Source organism: Arachis ipaensis, chromosome B2 (genome assembly GCF_059453495.1).
Source record: "Arachis ipaensis isolate K30076 ecotype BB chromosome B2, ASM5945349v1, whole genome shotgun sequence".
In the NCBI taxonomy this organism is placed as follows: Eukaryota; Viridiplantae; Streptophyta; class Magnoliopsida; order Fabales; family Fabaceae; genus Arachis; species Arachis ipaensis.
The window spans coordinates 26,926,672-26,941,025 of record NC_142437.1 but is presented as its reverse complement, the minus strand read 5'-3'; the positions used below and the strand labels follow the sequence as shown (position 1 = coordinate 26,941,025).

The following is a 14,354-nucleotide window of genomic DNA, read 5'->3' as shown; positions in this document are numbered from 1 at the left end:
TGCACAGGACTCACCCAAGGGCTGTCAGAAATAGGGTATATAATGTTGGCTTCCCAGAATTTCATTACCTCTTTTTGGACCACCTCTTTCATAGTTGGATTGAGTCTCCTTTGTGGTTGCACAACCTATTTAGCATCATCTTCAAGAAGGATCTTGTGCATACACTTGGTTGGACTAATCCCCTTTAAGTCACCAATGGTCCACCCAAGAGCTGTTTTATAGCTCTTGAGCACTGCAATAAATGCCTCTTCCTCTCCAAGCTTCAAGGAAGAGCTAATAATCACTAGATATGAATCATTTTCACCCAGGAACACATATTTCAGATAAGGAGGCAAAGGTTTTAGCTCAAGCTTGGGAACCTCTTTCTCCATTTTAGGCGTGTGTACCAGGTCCTTCTGGGTGGTGAATCATCAATCTCAAGTAATTCATACTCAGAAAGAGGATCCAGAATATCATCAAGTACCTCAGCTTCCAATACCTCTTGAACAAGTGGTTCAACAACATCAACTCTCATACACCCTTCAGAATCATTAGGGTGTTTGAGAGCTTCAAATACATTAAGGACCACCTATTCTTCATTAACCCTCATGGTTAATTCACCCTTTTGCACATCAATCAAAGCTGTACCTGCAGCTAAAAAAGGGTCTACCAAGAATAATAGAGGACTTTGCATCCTCTTCCATATCCAATATAATAAAATCAGCAGGAAAAATAAATGGCCATACTTTCACAAGTAAATCTTCAACAACACCCACAGAAAATTTAATAGAAAGATTAGCAAGTTGAAGAGAAATATGAGTGGGTTTTACCTCCTCAATTTGGAGCTTTTTCATCACTGAAAGTGGCATGAGATTGATGCTAGCTCCAAGATCACACAAAGCTATCTGAATAGTGACATCTCCAATGGTGCAAGGAATTACAAAACTCCCTGGATCCTGCATCTTCTCAGGAAGGTTATGTTGAATAATAGCACTGCATTCCTTAGTTAACACCACTGTCTCTTGTTCCTTCCAATTCCTTTTGTTAGTCAACAATTCTTTCATGAATTTAGCATAGAGAGGTATTTTCTCAAGAGCCTCAGCAAAAGGAATGCTGATTTGTAACTTCTTGAAGACTTCTAAAAATCTAGAAAATTGCTTGTCATTGGAAGCCTTCTGAAGTCTCTGAGGATATGGCATTTTAGGCTTGTATTCAGGAGCCTTTGGCAATGTAGGATGAGTGTCAAGAGAGTCTGGGAATGGGTTGTCTGCATGCTTTGGAGGGGGCATGCTCCACTACTTCTTTCTTCTCCTCTGAAGCTTCTTTTTCAACTAGCTCCTCATTGACTTTAGTCTCAGAACCAGCTACTTTACCCCTTCTCAATTGAATGGCCTTGCAGTCTTCTCTTGGGTTCGCCATTGTATCACCAGGAAATGTACTTGGAGGCCTCTCAGGTATTTACTTGCTCAACTGGCCTACTTGCACCTCCAAGTTTCTGATGGAAGCTCTAGTTTCCTGCATAAAACTATTCAGTAGTGATTCCAAATTAGTGTTCTGCTGGGATTGAGAATTTGCCTGCTGAGGTGGTTGTTGTTGATGAGACTGAAATTGGCGATTATTATGATTATTCTGTTGGAAACTGCCCTGAGAATTGTTGTGAAAATTCTGTGATCTCTGATGTTGTTCTCTCCACCCAAAATTTGGGTGATTTCTCCACTCCTAATTGTAGGTCTTAGAGTATGGATCATTATTGGGGTTTCTAGGAGCACTCCCCATGTAATTGACCTGTTTAGAAGAAGATTGAGTATAATCATAATTCTCACTTTGCATAGAGTTACCTGCCATGTCATCAGGGGTCTCTTGAGGTGCAATCAAAGTGTTGACAGTTGAAACCTGCATCCCACTCAATTGTTGAGTAATCAGATTCATCTGCTGAGATAAAATTTTGTTCTGAGCAAGAAGGGCATCAAAAGCTTCTACTTCCAACACGCCTTTCTTCTAAGGGGTCTCAGAGTTCACATGATTCCTTTTAGATGAGTATAAATATTGGTTGCTAGCAACCAACTCAATAAGCTTAGTAGTCTCCTCCGGTATCTTCTTCATGTGTAATGAACCACCTGCAGAATTATCTAAACACATCTTAGACATTTTACAAAAGCCCTCATAAAAGATATCTAGCTGAGTCTATTTAGAAAACATGTCCGGAGGGCATTTCCTGGTCAGTAGTTTGTATCTCTCCTAGGCTTCATAGAGGGTCTCACCATCCTTTTGCCTGAAGGTCTGCACCTCCACCCTAAGCTTAGTACCCTTTTTTGGTGGGAAAAATTTAGTCAGAAGTCTAGTGACAACTTTATCCCAAGTGTCCAGACTCTCCTTGGGTTGAGAATCTAACCACAACTTTACTCTATCCCTTAAAGCAAATGGGAAGAGCATGAGCTTGTAAACATCAGGATTCACTCCATTGGTCTTCACAGTATCACAAATCTACAGGAAATTAGAAATAAAATAATTTGGATCTTCCTGAGGGAGTCCATAATACTGACAATTTTATTGAACAAGAGTAACCAGATGTGGCTTCAGCTCGAAGTTGTTTGCAGCTATAGGAGACACCACAATACTCTTTCCATAAAGATCTACATTGGGAGCAGTGTATGAGACAAGTACTCTTCTAGGTTGCTCATTCTCATTCAGATTTGCCATATTAGCATTCACAGCATGATTATGATCCATGGTGGACTCTACAGCTTTAGAATTCTCACTCAGATTTCCACTAGCCTTGTAAAGCCTAGCTTGTTGCAAGCGCCGCCTGAAAGTTCTTTCAGGTTCTGAATCAAAATAAAAAAGGGGCTCCTTGTCTCTGTTCCTACTCATAAACAGACAGAAAACAAGAAAGGTGGGGTTCTCTACGTCAGAGTGTAGAGAATTTCCTGTGAGACAACCTGTGTAAAGAAATAAAATAAAATAAATTACTAATTAAGGCTAAAATTTTTGAAAATAATGACCAAAATCAAGTTAGGAATTTTCGAAATTTATGAAAAAAAATTGACAGGAAAATTAAAATAAAATTAACTAGGTAACACCAAACTTAATTTCAGAAATTAAGGAAAACAATAGTACTAAATTTTTCGAAAATAATGAAGCAAAAATTAAATAAAATTAAAACTAAAACGCCTAATCTAAGCAATCAAACAACTAATAGTTGTCAATCACAGTCAATCCCTGGCAACGGCGCCAAAAATCTGGTGCGGAATTTATAACCCACAAACTAACCGGCAAGTGCACCGGGTCGTACCAAGTAGTACCTCAAGTGAATGAGGGTCGATCCCACGAGGATTGATGGATTAAGCAACAATGGTTAAGTGATTTACTTAGTCAGACAAACAGAAAATGATGTTTTGAGAGTTCAATTGCATTAAACAGTAATTCAGAGAATCAGAAGCAAGCAGTAAACAAGTTGTGAATAATATATGGAGAAACAGTTAAGGCTTCAGAGATATCTATCTTCCGGATTGACTTTTTTTACTAACTATTTTAATCATGCAAGATTTAATTCATGGCAAACTATATGTGACTAAATCTTAATTCCTTAGACATTTTTAGTCTCCTCTAACCTTCATCAACCACCAATTCCTTGGTCACTTAATTCCAATTAGAGGGTGAAGTTCAATTCTAGTTATATGCCACAAAAATCCTAAGTACCCAAATATAAGAGGATTATATATCACGTATCCTGTTAAGTCCAGATAATTAGTAGTTTAGGAAAAATTGTTTTCAAGTCGTTGTTCAAGTAAAGAGCTTTTCCAAGTTATAAAAGAACTCAATTAGAACCAAGGTCATACTTCCGTTCCACCCAGATTCATAAAATAAAGAACAAAAATAATTCTTGAAATAGAAATTAATACATGAATTAAAATAGAAAAGTAATAGTGTCAATCCATAAAATAGACAGAGCTCCTAACCTTAACAGTAGAGGTTTAGTTGCTCATGGTTCAGAGAGAAAACTAGGATGCTGTAAAACTGTAAATTGCGGAATGAGGAATAAGAAAAGAGAAAAACCCGAAGGGCTGATTCCTTTCCCTTTTATATCTAATCCTAATTAATGTAAAAATATATTTTCTAAAACTAAATAATATCTTTTCCTAATTATAAATATAATAAAAGTTTAAATCAAAACTCAATAATTGATTCGTGCGAGCCTTTGGATGAAAGGGGGACCACCACTTTTCCATGTGTGGCGCCAAACTTGGAAGAATCCAAGTTTGGCTTGAAACGAATCAAAAGCATTTCTTCAGGATGTCCTTGCTTGGCACCAAACTTGAGTAAACTCATGTTTGGCTTGAAGTTGTACGCATGCATTCCTTGGAAGTCTTGATTGTGGTGCCAAACTTGAGCTTCCTCAAGTTTGGCGTGAAGTGGTCCGTAGTGCATTCCTGGGAGATTTTATGCTGGTGCCAAACTTGAGCATCTTCAAGTTTGGCATGAATGAGCCCGTGTGCAACCTTCACTCCTCCTTGCTTGGCGCCAAACTTGAGTATTCTCAAGTTTGGCTTCAAGCAGCCAGCATGCAATTCTCCATTCTTCATCCTTGGCGCCAAACTTGAGGTTTCTCAGGTTTGGCTTCAAGTCCTTATTCTGCTGTGGCTTTGTTTCTTCATGAAAACTCTGTTAAATTCGTCCAAAATGCTACCTGAAATAAACAGAATTGCACACAACTTAAAGTAGCATTCATAGTGGCTAAAATATATGTAAATCTTGATTAAACTTACAATTCAATTACAAATTCACTAGGAAAAGATAGAAGAGATGCTCACGCATCATTTTTACTAAGAGTCTAGTCATTCCACATACTGTGAACTGGATGCTGTCTCTAGAGCATGTGGAGCTCATTCAGGAGAGCACAGGAAGAAAGTTCACTGTGAGGGGTGAAAATTTGAGCCCCTATCTACCTCCATGAAGGAGCTGTCCGTCAAGCTAATGACGGTTAAAAAGTGCTTGTTGGGAGGCAACCCAACCATGACCAGAGTACTTTCATTTTTCTTTCTTTTGTTTGCTTTCATTCGAGTTCATTTTAGTTTATTTTCATAGTTTTTCCTTTGATTTTTGACGTTTGTAATTATGTGCAGCACTTAGAACAGAGATATAGACACTCAGAAGTGAAAACAAACCACCTTAGGGAGAGTCTCTTGATGGCGTTGAGCACCAGAGAAGGAATACTCTGGGCGTTCAACGCCGATAGAAGAGCAAGGAGCTGGCGTTGAACACCAGAAAGGGAGAGAGGAAGGGCGTTAAACGCCCCTAAGGGAGGCATCATTGGCGTTGAACGCTAGAATAGGAGCATTCTGGGTGTCCAACGCCCAAGAGGGGCCATACATTGCTGGCGTTGAACGCCAGACAGGGAGCAGTCTAGGTGTTCAACGCCCCCTAAGGAGCAGTGGTGCACGAATTGTGAATCACACTTTTCACAACTCGTACCACTAACCAGCAAGTGCACTGGGTCGTCCAAGTAATACCTTACGTGAGTAAGGGTCGATCCCACGGAGATTGTCGGCTTGAAGCAAGCTATGGTTATCTTGTAATTCTTAGTCAGGAAATCAATGATAAGAGTGATTATATTTATGAAGAGTAAAAAGCATAAATTAAATAGTACTTATTATGCAGTAATGGAGAATATGTTGGAGTTTTAGAGATGCTTTGCCTTCTGAATCTCTGCTTTTCCCCTGTCTTCTTCTTCACGCACGCAAGGTTCCTCCTATGGCAAACTGTGTGTTGGTGGATCACCGTTGTCAATGGCTACCATCCGTCCTCTCAGTGAAAATGGTCCAGGTGCGCTGTCACCACATGGCTAATCATCTGTCGGTTCTCACTCATGCTGGAATAAGATCCATTGATCCTTTTGCGTCTGTCACTACGCCCAACCCTTGTGAGTTTGAAGCTCGTCACATTCATTCAATCCCTAAATCCTACTCGGAATACCACAGACAAGGTTTAGACTTTCCGGATTCTCAAAAATGCTGCCAATGGATTCTAGCTTATACCACGAAGATTCTGATTAAGGAATCCAAGAGATACTCATTCAATCGAAGGTAGAACGGAGGTGGTTGTCAGGCACGCGTTCATAGGTTGAGAATGGTGATGAATGTCACGGATCATCACATCCATCATATTGAAGTGCGAATGAACATCTTAGATAGAAACAAGCGTGTTTGAATAAAAAACAGAAATAATTGCATTAATTCATCGAGACACAGCAGAGCTCCTCACCCCCAACAATGGAGTTTAGAGACTCATGCCATCAAAGAGTACAAAGTTCAGATCTAAAATGTCATGAGGTATAGAATAGATCTCTAAAAGTTGTTTAAATACTAAATTAGTAACCTATGTTTACAGAAAATGAGTAAACTATGATAGATAATGCAGAAATCTACTTCCGGGACCCACTTGGTGTGTGCTGGGACTGAGACTTGAGCTTTACACGTGCCTATGCTGTTTCTGGAGTTAAACGCCAGGTTGTAACCTGTTTTGGGCGTTTAACTCCAACTTCTAACCTGTTTCTGGCGTTTAACGCCAGAATAGGGCAGAGAACTGGCGTTGAACGTCAGTTTGCGTCATCTAAACTCGGACAAAATATGGACTATTATATATTGCTGGAAAGCTCTGGATGTCTACTTTCCAACACAATTAAGAGCGTGCCATTTGGACTTCTGTAGCTCCAGAAAATCCATTTTGAGTGCAGGGAGGTCAGAATCCAACAACATCTGCAGTCCTTTTTCAGCCTCTGAATCAGATTTTTGTTCAGGTCCCTTAATTTCAGCCAGAAAATACCTGAAATCACAGAAAAATATACAAACTCATAGTAAAGTCCAGAAATGTGATTTTTATTTAAAAACTAATAAAAATATACTAAAAACTAATCAAATCATACTAAAAACTATGTAAAAACAATGCCAAAAAGCGTATAAATTATCCACTCATCACAACACCAAACTTAAATTGTTGCTTGTCCCCAAAAAATTGAAAATCAAATAGTATAAAAAGAAGAGAATATACTATAAATTCCAAAATATCAATGAAACTTAGCTCCAATCAGATGAGCGGGACTAGTAGCTTTTTGCCTCTTGAATAGTTTTGGCATCTCACTTTATCCATTGAAGTTCAGAATGATTGGCATCTATAGGAACATAGAATTCAGATAGTGTTATTGATTCTCCTAGTTTAGTATGTTGATTCTTGAACACAGCTACTTTATGAGTCTTGGCCGTAGCCCTAAGCACTTTGATTTCCAGTATTACCACTAGATACATAAATGTCACAGACACATAACTGAGTGAACCTTTTAAGATTGTGACTCAGCTTTGCTAAAGTCTCCAATTAGAGCTGTCCAGGATTCTTAAGCACACTCTTTTTTTGCTTTGGACCTTGACTTTAATCGCTCAGTCTCAAGTTTTCACTTGACACCTTCATGCCATAAGCACATGGTTAGGGACAGCTTGGTTTAGCCGCTTAGGCCAGGATTTTATTCCTTTAGGCCCTCCTATCCACTGATGCTCAAAGCCTTGGATCCTTTTTATTACCCTTGCTTTTTAGTTTTAAGGGCTATTGGCTTTTTTCTCTTGCCTTTTGGTTTAAAGAGCTCTTGGCTTTTTCTGCTTGCTTTTTCTTTTTCTTTCTCTCTTTTTTTTTTCACAAGCTTTTGTATTCACTGCTTTTTCTTGCTTCAAGAATCATTTTTATGATTTTTCAGATTATCAAATAGCATTTCTCCTTTTTCCTTATTCTTTCAAGAGCCAACATATTTAACATTCATAAACAACAATTTCAAAAGACATATGCACTGTTCAAGCATTCATTCAGAAAATAAAAAGTATTGTCACCACATCAAAATAATTAAACTAGTTTCAAGGATGAATTCGAAGCCCTGTACTTCTTGTTCTTTTGTTTTTTAGAACATTTTTCATTTAAGAGAGGTGATGGATTCATAGGACATTCATAACTTTAAGGCATAGACACTTAAATACTAATGATCATATAGTAAAGACACAAACATAAATAAACATGAAGCATAGTAAACGAAAAACAGAAAATAAGAACAAGGAAATTAAGGAATGGGTCCACCTTAGTGAGGGTGACGTCTTCCTCTTCTTGAAGAACCAATGGTGCTCTTGAGCTCCTCTATGTCTCTTCCTTCTCTTTGTTGCTCCTCCCTCATAGCTCTTGTTGAGGTCCATGAGTGGGCTCTCTTGTTGTGCAGTCAAATGCTCTACTACTGAGCTATGGACCCTTGAGATGAATCTCTCCATCTCCCATGACTCGGAGGTAGAAGCTTTTGTCTTCCCTTTCTTCTTTCTAGAGGTTTCTCCGGCCTTAGGTGTCATAAATGGTTATGGAAAAACAAAAAGCAATGCTTTTACCACACCAAACTTAAAAGGTTTGCTCGTCCTCGAGAAAAAGAAGGAAGAAGGTAGTAGAAGAAGAAGAAAATGAAGGAGATGGAGGGAGGTGAGTGGTTCGGCCATGTGTGGGTGGGTTTGGGAGGTGAGAGTGGTGAAGAGGTAATGGGGAAGAGAGAATGAGGTAATTGGTGAAGGGTATTTGTGGAAGAGTGTTATGGAAAGGTGTGAAGAGGAGAGAAGAAGAGGTGGGGTAGGTGGGGATCCTGTGGGATCCACAGATCCAGTGGGGTCAAGGACTTAACATCCCTACTCCAATTAGGCGTGTAAAATGCCCTTATTAGCATGCATGTCTGGCGTTAAACGCCAGCTTGCTGCTTGTTTTTGGCGTTAAACGCCCAAATGTAGCCTGTTTCTGGCGTTTAACACCACTTCCATGCTCTGTTCTGGCATTAAACGCCAGTCTGGTGCTTGTTTCTAGCGTTTAACGCTAGCTTGATGCTTCTTTCTGGCGTTAAATGCCAGTTTGTTGCTTCTTACTGGCGTTTAAACGCCAGTAAACTCTTCCTCCAAGGTGAGCTATTTTTTCATTCTGTTTTTGATTTTTCAGTAGTTTTTGTGACTTCACATGATCATCAACCTACAGAAAACATAAAATAGCAATGCAAACTAAATAGATATAGTTAAATAACATTGAGTTGCCTCCCAACAAGCGCTTCTTTATTATCTTTAGCTGGACCTTGCTGATCTTTTAATCTAGCCTCAGCCTTGAGCACTCTTGCTCAACATTTCCTTCAAGATAATGCTTGATTCTCTGTCCATTAACAGTGAACCTCTTATCAGAATCAATATCTTGAAGCTCCACATAGCCATATGGTGACACACTTGTAATCACATATGGTCCCCTCCACCGGGATTTCAGTTTCCCGGGGAATAGCCTGAGCCTAGAGTTAAACAATAGAACTATCTGTACTAGTTCAAAGACTCTAGATGACAGCTTTCTGTCATGCCATCTTTTTGCTTTCTCTTTGTAAAGCTTGGCATTTTCGAAAGCAGTGAGTCTGAATTCCTCTAGCTCATTCAGCTGGAGCAATCTTTTTTCTCCAGCTAATTTGGCATCAAAGTTTAAGAATCTAGTTGCCCAGTAGGCCTTATGCTTCAGTTCTATGGGCAGATGACAGGCCTTATGATGAGCGGATAATTTATACGCTTTTTGGCATTGTTTTTAGTATGTTTTTAGTAGGATCTAGTTACTTTTAGGGATGTTTTTATTAGTTTTTATGTTAAATTCACATTTCTAGACTTTACTATGAGTTTGTGTATTTTTCTATGATTTCAGGTATTTTCTGGCTGAAATTGAGGGTCTTGAGCAAAAATCAAATTCAGAGGTTGAAGAAGGACTGCTGATGCTGTTGGATTCTGACCTCCTTGCACTCAAAGTGGATTTTCTGGAGCTACAGAACTCAAAATTGCACGCTTCCAATTGCGTTGAAAAGTAGACATCCAGGGCTTTCCAGCAATATATAATAGTCCATACTTCGGCCGAGTTTAGATGACACAAAAGGGCATTGAACGCCAGTTCTACGCTGCAGTCTGTAGTTAAACGCCAGAAAAACATCACGAACCAGAGTTGAATGCCAGAAACACGTTACAAACTGGCGTTCAACTCCAAGAATGACCTCTCTATGTGTAAACTTCAAGCTCAGCCCAAGCACACACCAAGTGGGCCCCGGAAGTGGATTTATGCATCAATTACTTATCTCTGTAAAACCTAGTAACTAGTTTAGTATAAATAGGACTTTTTACTATTGTATTAGACATCTTATGATTTTTAGTTCATCTTTGGATCATATTGATCACGTTTGGGGGCTGGCCTCTCGGCCATGCCTGAACCTTCATCACTTATGTATTTTCAAAGTACTACTGTTTTTTATTCAATTCAACTTATTCTGCTTCTAAGATATTCATTCGTACTCCAACATGAATGTGATGAACGTGACAATCATCATCATTCCCCCACGAACACGTGCCTGACAACCACTTCCGTTCCACCTTAGATTGAATGAATATCTCTTGGATCTCTTAATCAGAATCTTCGTGGTATAAGCTAGATTGATGGTGGCATTCATGAGAGTCCGAAAAGTCTAAACCTTGTATGTGGTATTCTGAGTAGGATTCAGGGATTGAATGACTGTGACGAACTTCAAACTCGCGAGTGCTGGGCATAGTGACAGACGCAAAAGGATAGTAAATCCTATTCCAGTATGATCGAGAACCTCCAGATGATTAGCCATGTCGTGACAGAGCATTTGGACCATTTTCACAGAGAGGATGGGATGTAGCCATTGACAACGGTGATGCCCTTACAGAAAGCTTGCCATGGAAAGGAGTAGGACTGATTGGATGAAGACAGTAGGAAAGCAAAAGTTCAGAAGAACAAAAGTATCTCTATACGCTTATCTGAAACTCCCACCAATGAATTACATAAGTGTTTCTATCTTTATTTTCTATTTATTTATTATTTATTTTCGAAAACTCCATAACTATTTGATATCCGCCTGACTGAGATTTACAAGGTGACCATAGCTTGCTTTATACCGACAATCTCCGTGGGATCGACCCTTACTCACGTAAGGTTTTATTACTTGGACGACCCAGTGCACTTGCTGGTTAGTTGTGCGAAGTTGTGAAGTTATGTTTAGACCATGGTATTGTGCACCAGTTATTGGTGCCATTGCCAGGGAGAGAACGAACAACAAATTTTACAACCTCAGAGTAACAATTTCGCATACCAAGTTTTTGGCGCCGTTGCCGGGGATTGTTTTGAGTTTGGACAACTGACGGTTCATCTTGTTGCTCAGATTGGGTAACTTTCTTTTCATTTTCTTTTCAAAAAAAAAAATTTATGTTCTTCAGAATTTTTAAGAATGAATTCTAGAGTTTCATGAAGCATGTGAAGCCTGGCTGGCTGCAAAGCCATGTCTAAATTCTTTTGGACTGGGACTTCCAACCCAACATTATCAAGAGCAAGCTAGTTGTTGCTAATCCATCAGCTGCTGTATGCTTGATTTGTCACTTAAAGCTTGGCTGGCCATTGGCCATGTCTAGTATTTTGGACCGGAGCTTTCATTGAAAGCTTGGCTGGCTAGTGAGCCATGTCTAATTCCTGGACTGAAGCTTTAAACTAAGAATGCAAGATTCCTGGAATTCAAATTAAAAATTTTGGAATCCTTATTTTTCTTTTTCAAATTAATTTTCGAAAAATACAAAAAAATTAGAAAATCATAAAAATAAAAAATATTTCATGTTTCTTGTTTGAGTCTTGAGTCAAATTGTAAGTTTAGTGTCAATTGCATATTCATTTTGCATTTTTCGAAAATTCATACATTCATAGTGTTCTTCATGATCTTCAAGTTGTTCTTGGTAAATCTTCTTGTTTGATCTTGATGTTTTCTTGTTTTGTGTCTTTTCTTGTTTTTCATGTGCATTTTTGCATTCATATTGTCTGAACATGAAAGATTTCTAAGTTTGGTGTCTTGCATGTTTTCTTTGCATATAAAATTTTCAAAAATAAGTTCTTGATGTTCATCATGATCTTCAAAGTGTTCTTGGTGTTCATCTTGACATTCATAGCACTCTTGCATGCATTCATTGTTTTGATCCAAAATTTTCATGCATTACATCATTTTCATGTTTTTCTCTTTCATCATTAATTCAAAAATCAAAAAAATATCTTCCCCTTTTTCACTCATAAATTTCGAAAATTTGGATTGACTTTTTCAAAAATTTTTAAAATCTAGTTGTTTCTTATGAGTCAAATCAAATTTTCAATTTGAAAATCTTATCTTTTTCAAAATCATTTTCAAAAATCATATCTTTTTTATTTTTCTTATTTATTTTCGAAAATTTTAAAAATATTTTTCAAAAATCTTTTTCTTAATTTTATATCATATTTTCGAAAATATCATCAACAATTAATGTTTTGATTCAAAAATTTCAAGTTTGTTACTTACTTGTTAAGAAAGATTCAAACTTTAAGTTCTAGAATCATATCTTATGATTTCTTGTGAATCAAGTCATTAATTGTGAATTTAAAATTCAAATCTTTTTCAAAACTAATTTCAATCATATCTTTTCAAAAATATCTTTTTATCTTATCTTTTTCAAAATTATATCTTTTTAATCATATCTTTTTAAAAAAAAATATCTTTTCTAACTTCTTATCTTCTTATCTTTTCAAAATTGATTTTCAAATCTTTTTCAACTAACTAATTGACTTTTTGTTTGTTTCTTATCTTTTTCAAAACTACCTAACTAACTCTCTCTCTCTAATTTTCAAAAATATCTTCCCTCTTTTTAAAAAAATTCTTTTTAATTAATTAATTGTTTCAATTTTTAATTTTAATTTTAATTTTTTTCCTAATTTTCGAAAATCACTAACCCCTTTTCAAAATTTTATTTTCGAAAATCCTCTTTCTCTCTCATCTCCTTCTATTTATTTATTCATCTACTAACACTTCATCTCACCCAAATTCGAACCCCCTCTTCCATCTGTGTTCGAATTTTCTCTTCTTCCCTTCTTTACATTACATTCTTTTCTTCTTCTACTCACACAGGGGAACCTCTATACTTGGGTAAAAAGGATCCCTATTATTATTATTTTTCTGTTCCCTTCTTTTTCATATGAGCAGGAGTAAGGACAAGAACATTCTTGTTGAAGCAGACCCTGAACCTGAAAGGACTCTGAAGAGGAAACTAAGAGAAGCTAAAATATAACAATCCAGAGACAACCTTACAGGAATTTTCGAACAAGAAGAGGATATGGCAGCCGAAAATAATAATAATGCAAGGAGGATGCTTGGTGACTTTACTGCACTTAATTCCAATTTACATGGAAGAAGCATCTCCATCCCTACCATTGGAGCAAACAATTTTGAGCTTAAACCTCAATTAGTTTCTCTGATGCAGCAAAACTGCAAGTTTCATGGACTTCCATCTGAAGATCCTTTTCAGTTCTTAACTGAATTCTTGCAGATCTGTGATACTGTTAAGACTAATGGAGTGGATCCTGAAGTCTACAGGCTCATGCTTTTCCCGTTTGCTGTAAGAGACAGAGCTAGAGTGTGGTTGGACTCTCAACCCAAAGATAGCCTGAACTCTTGGGATAAGCTGGTCACGACTTTCTTAGCCAAGTTCTTTCCTCCTCAAAAGCTGAGTAAGCTTAGAGTTGATATTCAAACCTTCAGACAGAAGGAAGGTGAATCCCTCTATGAAGCTTGGGAGAGATACAAGCAACTGACCAAAAAGTGTCCTTCTGACATGCTTTCAGAATGGACCATCCTGGATATATTCTATGATGGTCTGTCTAAATTAGCTAAGATGTTATTGGATACTTTTGCAGGTAGATCCATTCACCTAAAGAAAATGCCTGCAGAAGCTCAAGAACTCATTGACATGGTTGCTAATAACCAGTTCATGTACACTTCTGAGAGGAATCCTGTAAGTAATGGGATGCCTATGAAGAAGGGAGTTCTTGAAATTGATACTCTGAATGCCATATTAGCTCAGAATAAAATATTGACTCAGCAAGTCAATATGATTTCTCAGAGTCTGAATGGAATGCAAGCTGCATCCAACAGTACTCAAGAGGCATCTTCTGAAGAAGAAGCTTATGATCCTGAAAACCCTGCAATAGCAGAGGTGAATTACATGGGTGAACCATATGGAAACACCTATAATCTCTCATGGAGAAATCACCCAAATCTCTCATGGAAGGATCAACAAAAGTCTCAACAAGGCTTTAATAATGGTGGAAGAAACAGGTTTAACAGTAGTAAACCTTTTCCATCATCTTCTCAGCAACAGACAGGGAACTCTGAACAAAATACCTCTAATTTAGCAAACTTAGTCTCTGATCTATCCAAGGCCACTGTAAGTTTCATGAATGAAACAAGGTCCTCAATTAGAAATTTGGAGGCACAAGTGGGC

At 37.8% G+C, this 14,354-nt stretch overlaps 1 non-coding gene across 1 annotated transcript; it reads right to left on the bottom strand.

Annotated features, from left to right (window-relative positions):
- Positions 1-13,583: 13,583 nt before the first annotated feature.
- On the bottom strand, positions 13,584-13,691 carry LOC148573386 (small nucleolar RNA R71). The gene has a single exon (XR_015906537.1). It is a non-coding gene; the product is annotated as a small nucleolar RNA R71 (small nucleolar RNA).
- Positions 13,692-14,354: the final 663 nt, after the last annotated feature.